This window comes from Notamacropus eugenii, chromosome 1 (assembly GCF_028372415.1).
Source record: "Notamacropus eugenii isolate mMacEug1 chromosome 1, mMacEug1.pri_v2, whole genome shotgun sequence".
Classification (NCBI taxonomy): Eukaryota; Metazoa; Chordata; class Mammalia; order Diprotodontia; family Macropodidae; genus Notamacropus; species Notamacropus eugenii.
In genome coordinates, this window is record NC_092872.1 from 649,496,997 (window position 1) to 649,508,213 (window position 11,217).

Here is an 11,217-nt window from a genome sequence, read left to right on the forward strand (position 1 = left end):
TATAAAGTATCTCCTTGGTAATTTAACTGATATAGAACTGAATCTTTTAATAAGGTTAGTTAGTATTTTCATCTTTATTATGTTTGACTTTCATAAACATAAGCAACAAGTAGCTGTCAGCTTATTGAAGCCTTTCTTTACCTCTATTGTGTTTTGTAGATTTATTTAAATTAATTTTGCATGTATCTTGGAAGTTTAACTCTTAGATATTTCACGGATATGAAAATGAAAATGAGTAAATTCTTTTCTAATTTCTTGCTGAGCTGTGTATAGAAATATATAGAAACTATATAGAAATGGTGGTAATTTCTGTGGATTAATTTATCTTTCACCAAAATTGTTAATTATCACTGATTCAAGGATTGTTTTATTTCAAAATTATATCATGATGTCATTTATAAATATGGTTAATTTTGTCTCCTTTAATTTATGTCCCTTGTCATTACTATAATTAATATTTCTAGAATTATATCAAATAAAAGAGTTGGAGAATAGGAATATATTCTTGTTTATTTCTCTATTATTTATACTAGGAAAGCTTCTAATGTTTTTCTACTATAAATAATGATAGTTCTTGGTTTTGTATGTATATTTTCAGACATATGAAAGTAATATTCTCGCAAACCTAAGTGTTTTTAGGGTCTTAACATAAATGAGTATTAAGAAAAAGTCAAAGCCTTTCCCCACATTTATTTAAGTCGTCATGAAGCTTTTTTAAAAATTATCTTTATTATTAAAAGGTTGACTAATGATGTTCCTAATGCCAAACTATCCTTGCATTCCTATATGACTCCAACTTGGTCACAGTGAATTTTTTTCTTATTGCTTCAGATTCCCTGAAAGGGTTTTATTTATAATTTTTGAGTCAATATCCATTAGTAAGATTAGTCAATAGCTCAATAATCAGTTTTATACCTTGTGGCTTCAGCTTTTGCTCCTCCCATCTTGTCTTGTCTTGTCTTCCCAGAGGCATAGCTTTGGGGAGGGGAGCTGTCAATTTTGACAACACTCTTGCTTCTACTACACAGTGTGTCCAAGGGGAAGCTCTACTACCTCTCTCTGCTTCCTTTAAGTGTCATTATAATTGAAAACTTCATCTTCTAGGCCTACTTTCATCTTAACAATCTGTCTTCTTGAGCAGAGAAGAAATAGAACTTCCAGTGTCTTTAGTAACTTGCTCCCACCTCTACCCTCCCACTCCCTAAAAGAGGCCAGTACAAGCCTTACAATAAGGGCTTATATTTGCAATATAAGAAACCATATTTGAAAGAAATAGATCCACCAAGAGTTAAAATCAAAGGCAGGAGCAAAGATTATTACGCTTCACCTGAACTAAAAGAAAAAAAAAGCAAGGGTGGCAATCATGGTTTCAGAAAAGGTAATGGTAAATGGCAAAAAGATACAAGCAGGGAAACTGCATTGTGTTTAAAGGCATCACAGATAATGAATAAATGTCAACATTTAACATATATGTATCCATTGGGATACTGGTATATAGATACCCTGAGTAATCATTGTATTGGGACTTATTTTCCACCTTTATTAGACCTATTCTGACTTTATTTTCCTCTATCCCTAGGCTGGTCTGTGCAGGAAGGTATTGAAGGAGTTTGGAGAGGGCCTCCCCAGACAGGGGATACATTAAAAATCCTTTGTACTAATCTCTCTCTCCCCCTTTCTTTCCCTCCTTCTATGGACTGCTTTGTCCTCCTATGCTACAACAAAGAGTTGTAACCAATGTTAGATTTCTGGTGTCTTCCCTCTAAAAGCTTCCTAAGATTCCATACTTCCACAACAGACCCTTCTCCTTCTTCTGGAGCCTTGTCTGTTTCATGGACCTCTACTTTCTTTCTGGAAAAGGGACACTTGAGAGAATGACAAAGGGTTAATTCAGAAAGTTGTTGAGCAAAATGATTATACCCTTTATGGTGATAGAGCACTCAAGACAGAATATGTTCAAGCAAAGACTAAGGAAAGAGACAAAATGGGATTCCCAGGAAAAATGGGCTGATGAGCTGACCTTCAGTTATTGTTTTTTTCTGCAAAAATTACGTGCCAGGTTCTTTGCTCTTCTTGTCATTGCAGTTTTCTACTTTGAGGAGGGTGGGGAGTGATGGAGATTCTTTGCTATATTCTCTGGTATGTTGGGGTCCTCATTCTGTGATCTTTCCAGAGTTCCTATGTGAATTCAGTATTAAACAATAACCCGACAAAATAACCTTTATAAGTCACATTCCTCCTTACTACACCTGCTAACCAGAAAATCAATAATATGGATTTCCTGACAGTTAAAATATATAGATACATATTTGCCAACCCTAAATCAAGCAGGGGAATAGGACAAAAAGTAAAATAGTGGGGTTCAATGCAAGAAGGGGCAATCTAATCTATCCAAATTCTATGAAGATTTGGAGATGGAAACAAAGACCAGGAGTCAGATGGTCTCCAACCTGTACAGTACTATGGCTTAAGCAATAGATTCAGTTTCTAATATTAAACAAGTTACTCAAGATCCTATAGCCTTGAAAATTCAAGTTCAAGAATTAGGCAATAACACAATATTAGTAAGAGCAATGACTTCTATTTTGATAATGTTTTAAAACTTACCAAAGACTTTCTTTGCAGAGTGACTGTGTAAGGAAGATCTTTCAAATAATGTTATTTCTTTTGTATAGATAAACTGACTATGAGTTAAAGTGACTTACACTTATATATCCAGTCGATAGCAAAGCTGAGATTTAAAACCAAGTTTTCTGATTCCAAATCCAGTGTTCTTTTAAGTAGAAAAGACTAATGAAGTTCAGAAAATGGGTTAAAACAAATATGTTACAAAGAGTCTTAGAACTAATACTAACCTCTGACTTCCATCAATTATTATAGAGGCTGCTATTTGACCCATCTGTTGGGGAATAATTCCTGAAGTCTAAATCCTTGGATGTAGAGTACCTAGAAGTTGAACCCAATAAAATAAATAAAGAAATGGGGGTGGGGGGAGTGGAGGAGAGAGAGAGAGAGAAAGAGAGAGAGAGAGAGAGAGAGAGAGAGAGACAGAGACAGAGACAGAGACAGAGACAGAGAAGGAGAGAGACAGAGACAGAGAGAGACAGAGACAGAGACAGAGACAGAGACAGAGACAGAGACAGAGAGAGAAATACCTATACTGGCAGGGGAATTCTTACCTCAATAATAAGTATGCTAATCTGTTTTATGTACCCAGCACATGAATTACCATCCAGATTTATTAGTTTAAAATAGATGTGCAACCATTCTCCATGCAGGCACTAAAATTATTTTCTTAAAACACAAATCTGATCATGTTGGGCTCCCTACTCCATTAAACTTTAATGGCTTCCTATTGCCTTCAGGAACAACAAAATGGTCTGTTTTACATTTAAAGTCCTTGATAACTTAGTTTGCTCCTATTTTTCCAGTCTTCTTGCACCTTACTCACTTATACATACTCTTTGATTCAATGACACTGGCCTCTTGTCTGTTCCACAAACAAGACACACCATCACCAGGCTTCAAGCATTTTCTCTGGATATTTGCCATGCCTGGACTGTTGTGCCTCCTCCATTCCCATTACTGACCTCCCTGGCTTCCATTAAGTCTCAACTAAAATCCCATCTCCTACAGGAATCCTTCCCCACCCCCTTTAAATTCCAGTGCCTTCCTTCTGTTATTTATTCCCTACTTAACCTGTTTATAGCTTCTTTGTATGTATTTTTTTGTATGTTGTCTCCCTCATTATACTGTAACCTTCTTAAGGAAAAGGACTATCTTTTCCTTCTTTTTGTATCCCCAACACATAGCACAGTGTCTGGTACGTAGCATATATTAATAAATCTTTATTGCATTTAATTGATTTGAAAAATCTGAAAATGATTTTGACATAATAAAATTGAAATCCTTACTAACTTATTTACATATGGGAAAGAGTTAATGAACAGATAAATGTCTGTTATTGATACAATGAGACCAACCTGATGTTAGGCCATGTGGACTTTCCAACTCTTAGTAGAGCAAGAAACCGAAAATAGAGGTAATAGGGGAGAATAAAATTTCTCATTCTTCAGCTCAGCAGAAGAGTAACTTTCTTTTCTTTTAAATTTAATATTTTATTCTTCCCCATGTAAAAATCATTTTGCATTCTCTTTCTCAAATTTCAAGTTTCAAATTCTCTCCCTCTCCCTTATTGAGAAGGCAAGCAATTTATGTTATACATGTGTAGTCTTACAAAACACATTTTCATGTATGTTATTCTGTGAAAGAAGACACAGACTAAAAAAAACCCTCCAAAAATAAAGAAAAAGTGTCTTCAATCTTCATTCAGGCTCCACCAATTCTTTCTCTGGAGATGGATAGAACCTTTCATCATAAGACCTTCAAAATTGTCTTAGTTTATTGTATTGCTGAGATGGCTAAGGTATTCACATAGATCAACATGCAATATATTGCTGTTACTATGTACAGTGTTCTCCTGGTTCTGTTCATTTCACTCTGCATCAGTTCATGTAAGTCCTTCTAGATTTTTCTGAGAACATCCTGCTCATAATTTCTTATAGCTCAATAGTAATCCATCATAATTACATATAAAAACTTGTTCAGCCATTCCCCAATTGATAGACATCCCCTCAATTTCCAGTTCTTTCCTACAACCAAAAAAGCTGCTGTAAGTATTTTGTACGCAGTTTTTGTTTTTTATCTCTTTGGACACAGTCCTAGTAGTGGTACTGCTGGATCAAACGGTATACATGATTTTATAGCCCTTTGAGCATTGTTCCAAATTATTCTCCAGAACAGTACACAGCTTCATCAGCAGTGCATTAGTGTTTTAATTTCCCCACATCCCCTCCAAACTTTATCATTTTCCTTTTATATCTTCTTAGTCAACCTGATAGTGTGTGGTAGTAGCTCATAGTTGTTTTAATTTGTATTTTTCTAACCAATAGTGATTTAGAACATTTTTTTCATACGACTGTCTGAAAGCTGCCTATTCATATCCTTTGACCTTTTATCATTTGAGAAATGGCTAGAAGAGTAACTTTCTAATCACCTCTTTTATGTATGGGAGATGGGAATCATGTTCTCCTCGTGCTCCATTTCTGACAGATGAGGAATCAAGGATAGAAATAATTCAGATTGCTTCTGTATCATAGAAGACTAGAAAGACAAAGGAAAATTCAGAGAAATGTAAAGATTCTACCGCTTTCTTCATTGGTCAGAAAGGAGAAAAAATTATTTTTTTTAAGCAGCTTCCACCATTCTATTACCACCATGTTGATTTAATACAGTTGCTAGGGCTTGCCCATAGTGCTTTTCATGTACAATGCCCTCACATTTTGCCAATTTTTCTTCAGCAGAGAAACCAGGAAATTGACAGCCAAATGGATGCTGTAGACAAGCTCATCATCTGTCATCTTCACATGGCCAACAGCCACTGCCAGACACAGCACCTTCTTCATGTGGAACTTGATAGTAGATTTAGCCTCATCAACTTTTGCCACCATTGTGGATGAGTAGAGATGGAAACTTGCCGACTTTGTTCAGACCAGGGCCCAAGATTCGAGGGATTTGCTTGATCAAGGACTCAGAGACCAAAAAGTCATCATACTTTATAGCCAGCTTCTTGACCAATTTCTTGTTTTTGTTCAACTTCTTCAGGGCCTCAATATCCATGTGGGAGATTTCTACAGCCTTGGCCTCATCACAGTGCTGCTGGTTTCCCAGTAAACACACAGAAAATTTTGGACGGGGTGTGGAGTTGAGCTTAATGGTGCCAGAAAAACATTTGTCCTTTTGGGGGTCATAGTTCTTCAGACTGATCTGCAGCTCCACAGTTTCCAAAAACTTTCTTCATTTGCACTGGGTTCCATGCAGGACCTCCCGCACAGCTTCATAGAGGGCATCCCGAGAGACTTTGCTGCTCATGGCTGCCTACTGGTCACAAGCTGGCAAAAGCTGGAGAAAGAATTAAAGGAAGATAGTCCCAGAAGACTGATTTGATGCCCCACTCACTTCTTTTGTTCAAGCAAGATCACATATTCTCCTTCACTTACAAGTCAGTCTCTCACTTCTCTCAAGGATTAGAAAACACCTCTAGCTATTCCAGAGAGGTCATTTAGAGACTAAGATAGTCTAATTATTCCCAAAGGACATCTACCTTCTCAATCTAGTTCTAATGATTCATTGGAGACAATAGTTCAAGAGTTAGGAGATACTGGTCTTTTCATGATAGAAAGTCAACCACTTAACCTATGACCCCTTAGACAACAGTAGAAACTCACTGTGATAAGAGAAACCCTTTACTGTGATGCCTTAATCGATGTTCCTAGTGTTAGGGAAAGTTTATCAGTTCATCACTAGAACTCTCACTTTATGACCTGAGTATAATGGTGAAAAAGTACAAGCCAGCCCATTTGACTCATTATATCTACTAGTTGGCTCCTTCCAGTAACAACAGAACACTAGGTGTAAGTTCCAGATATAATAGGTCAGCTATCCTTTTCTCTACCAACTTCCACCCTCAATTTCCCCAGCATATGCAAACTTTTTTTAAAAAGTATATTTAGGTAGTGCAGTGGATAAAGCACTGTCTCTGGAGTCAGAGAGGACTTGGGTTCAAGTTCAACCTCAGATACTTACTATCTGTGTGATTCTGGGCAAGTCACTTCACCCTGATTGCCACATCAAAATAAATAAATAAAGATAAAACGTGTAGTTAATTGTCAATAGTTTTTAAATAAAATTTAGATTCAAACACCAGAACACAAATATAGAATAGAGAAAAGAAAAAAAAATCATAAGCTTAAATACTGGAATTTAAATGCAAAGTAAGAAAAGGGGGGGGGGGAAAGCATGCCGTGCATAGCGGAACATAAGAGAGAATTCAAAATATGTAATGATAAATTTTCATTTCAAGAAAGCCTATATGATAAATACCACATGTTGTGTTGAGAGCGTTCTATCTTTTCTTTGTTTCCTGGTAAGTTTTCTTTTGTCCTCGGCTGTGCAGTTTTTACTTTGTTCTTTTTTCATCCTCCCTCCAGGAGGCTACAATTAAGTGAGGATATATTTTGATATGGATATATACACACATATATACATACATATATAGTCATCCACTTTCCTTAACAAATTCTACTCCTCATCTTTGTTTTTATGTTTGTGCATATCTCCTTTCCTATCCATCCTGACTCCTCTGCTTTACTTCTACCTGCTACCTTGCCCTCTTATTATTCAATCTGTCCCTCTCCAGTGATTACTCTCCTATCCTCCCATTCCCATAAACCTAAGCACCCTTCTTTAGCCCCATGTAACCCATTCCCTCCCTCTTCTCTCTAGAGACCTTTCCCTTGTCCTCTCCCCCTCCCTATTTATTCCCTTACCATTTTATTTCTTCTGAATTTAGAAGAGTTTTATACCCTTCTAGATATATATGTGTTATTCCCTCTTAAATCCATTCCTGATGAAAGTGGGTTATCAGAACTACCAGCAGTCCTCCCCCATTTAATTCTTTTGTATCAGTTCTTCCTCTTGCACATCATTTGTATAAAATAATTATTCATTTTAGCTATTCATAAATGGTTTTACTTTTTAAAGTCATATCACACTCAGGTCTACCCCAATCTTTTCTATGAACTACCCAGTTACTAATAACAATCTTAGGCATACATTATATATATATATATATATATATATATGTAAGTAAATGATCAGTCCTTTTTGAATCCCTTGTAATCTGTCTTTGGTATGTACCTTTATGTTTCTCTTGGCTCCTGTATGTCAAATCTTCTATTACATTCAAGGTTTTTTTAAACAAAGTCATAAAAGTCTGATAGTTGATCCAATGTCCATTTTTTTTCCATTCAGGATTATGCTTAACTTTGCTGGGTATGATATTTTTGGCCAGAACCCCGGTTCTTTTGCTCTTTGATATATTGTGTTCCAAGAACTGAGGTCCTTTAGTGCCTTTGCTGTTAGGGCTTGTGCTTTTCTAATTGTGGCACCATCATATTTAAATTTTTTTCTAGTTGTTTTTAATATTTTATCCTTGAACTGGGGGTTTCAGAATTTGACTATAATATTTCTATGAGTTTTCGTCTTTCAGATGGTGATCGATGGATTTTTTTCTATTTCTACTTACCATCCTGACCTTGTTCTAATGATTCAAGAAATTTTAATTATTTCTTGTATTATTGTATCAAGATTATTTTTCTGATCATAGCTTTGAGGTAATATGATTATTCTTATATTTTCTCTTCTTGATCTGTTCTCCAGATGAGTTATTTTTCTTAAAGCATCTCACTTTCTCTTCTATTTTTTCATTTTTCATATTTTATCTATTTCTTGATCTCCTAGAACTTCACTGACTTCCCCTTGCCCAGTTATAGTTTTTGAGGTGCCATTTTCTTCCTTAGGATTCTGTACCACCTTTTCAAATTGATTGACTTCTTTTCATAATCTTGTTGTTTTTCTTGGATTATTCTTATTTTATTTTAGTTTCCCTCCATCTCTCTCATTTGATTTTTAAAGTCTTTTTTAAACTTCTTCAATGAATTCTTTTTGGACAGGTGACAATTTGATATTACTCTTTGGGGTAGAAGAAAGTTTCTTTGCTTCAATGTCCTTCTTAGATGATGAACCTGGTCTTCTCCGTTCCTATAATAACTTTTTATGATTGGATTCTTTCTCCTTTGCCTGTGTGTGTTTTTATAGTACTAGCTTAACTTTTGTAGTCATTGCTAGTCTTGGAGTATGGGAGATGGTGTCTCTTGCCCCAGATCTTCAGTTCTCTGTTCTAGCCTAGAAGCAAAACCAAACCTCCAATCTCCTGTAAGTGCCTACAACTAGGGGAATTCTGCCACATTGCTTCTACACTCAGTGGGCATGCACTGCTCACCCCCATTGCTCTCCATAGCACAGCTGGGTCGGTCATTCCTAGTCAGCAGAGGTGCCCTCGATCTTCCCCAGCTCAGATGCCTAATTTCCCTCACTATCCCAGGGATAAAAGTTCCTATCTCTGGGGCAAAGGTGGTCTCCCAAACCAGCTAACCCCAGGGCTTGTCACCTGTTTTTAATGAATCCTAGCTAGGACATATCTACTCTTCCCATGGACCAAACCTCATCCTAGGATTTTTCTTCTGATCTTCTAGAATTGCCTAGGAAGACATCTGTTATGCCCCTATTCTTATTTATTCTTACTCACTCTTTGTTCATCCTAAGCTGCTATTTTATCCCTTTTGTGGGGGAAAATCTTGAGAGCTTGGAATTCTCTGACCTGCTCCATCATCTTCCCAGAATCCTCCATCAATACTCATCATCCCTTAAATAATTAGATATTGTTCCTAACACTGAACATATTAATATGTAAATAGATACAGATGCCCTGAGGCCTAAAGAAAAAAAGCTATTATTTCCCACAGTCAAAGCAGTAAAGGGACATATCTACTTAATGACAAAACATTAACAAAGAAAAGGATCCCAGAAACTATTTGCAAAGACAAGACCACTCTCAACCTGGAAAGGGATATCCTGGCTTTTCTTTTTAATTTATTTCTTTGTCTGTATATCCCAAATGCCTAGAATAGTACTTGACACATAATAGAAACTTTAGAGAATGATTGTTGAGTTGGGTTGATATAACATACCCTAATATATTTCAACAGATCCAGTGATACTAAGACATTTTGGAATCTAGGAGAGTCTCCTTTCTCCAACCCATTTTTTTCTTGGCATTACACAGGAAGGAGGAATAAGAAGTTATACAACTGCTCCTACTAAATCAAGAGAGTAAACATTAAAAATGCTACTCTTTAGTGCCCAATTCTACCAAATTGAAATCATTATGCCAATTTAATTCTGTAATGCTGACATCCTCCCCAGAAGTATTAGCTTAGGGAAAACACAGCATAACATTTTAGCTTCTTGTCCATAAGGATCACTTTATATATCAGCCACAGGCAACTAAATTCAGGGTGAAGCATAGCCAACATTAAGTAGCGCATGCAAGTGCCTGCAGAAGAGAGGAAACTAAGCATATGTATTTGAAATCGAATTGGAAAGTTAGGAGAGCAAAAAGCAATTACCTGAGTTGGCATCTGACCAGAATTCTTAGGCTAAGTAGAATTCAATGAGGAATCTTGCCCTTGCAGGATGACCTTAGTTTCACAGTGGTCTAGCTTTCTCTTTAATAGCAGTCTATGCATGCAAACATGTGCTTGAAAATGTCATGAAAGAAGCTCCAGTTTTCTAATTCTCTCCAAAAGAATTAGCAATAACCAATGTCAATTGTCAAATGGCATCATTGTTAAATCAAGTCTAGTCAATACAGATTTTTCAAGAGAAAAGATTTTCTTCCTGATCTCAGGGTACGCTTATAGATGTTATGAAAATAGTAACAATATGAAATATTGAAGTTAGAATATGGTTAGACTTAAGGCCTATCAGATTTATCTACACTTGGTAAAATTAGAGAGTTTTAAAAACAATTACAAATGGAAATGAACAGTTCATAACATTGCTTTCATGAGAGATGATGTAATAACTCCTCTGCTAGACTTCGATGCCTTAATGTAGAAGCTGCTAGATCTTGTGTATTTCCTGATTGTATATTTTCACAGTGTTCGAATTGTTTCTTTCTGGCTGGTTGCAACATTTTCTCCTTGACCTGGGAACTCTGGAATTTGGCTACAATATACCTAGGAGTTTTCCTTTTGGTATCTCTTTCAGGAGGCAATTGGTGGATTCTTTCAATATTTATTTTACCCTCTGGTTCTAGAATATCACAGCAGTTTTCCTTGATAATTTCATGAAAGATGAAGTCTAGGCTCCTCTTTTTGATCATAGCTTTCAAGTAGTCCCATAATTTTTAAATTGTTTCTCCTGGATCTTTTTCCCAGGTCAGTTGTCTTCCAATGAGATATTTCACATTGTCTGCTATTTTTTTCATTCCTTTGGTTTTGTTTTATAATTTCTTGATTTTTCATAAAGTCATTAGCTTCCATCTGCTCCATTCTAACCTTTAAGGAATTATTTTCTTCAGTGAGTTCTTGAATCTCCTTTTCCATTTGATCAGTTCTGCTTTTTAGGGCATTCTCATTGAATTTTTGGATTTCTTTTGCCATTTGGGTTAGTCTATTTTTTAAAGCTTTATTTTCTTCAACATTTTTGGGGGTCTCCTTTAGCAAGCAGTTGACTCTTTTTTCATGATTTTCT

The 11,217-nt window shown here is 36.0% G+C and overlaps 1 pseudogene; it reads right to left on the reverse strand.

Annotated features, from left to right (window-relative positions):
• Positions 1 to 5,277: 5,277 nt before the first annotated feature.
• LOC140528107 (large ribosomal subunit protein uL1 pseudogene) lies at positions 5,278 to 5,931 on the reverse strand (annotated as a pseudogene).
• Between the last annotated feature and the right edge of the window lie 5,286 nt (positions 5,932 to 11,217).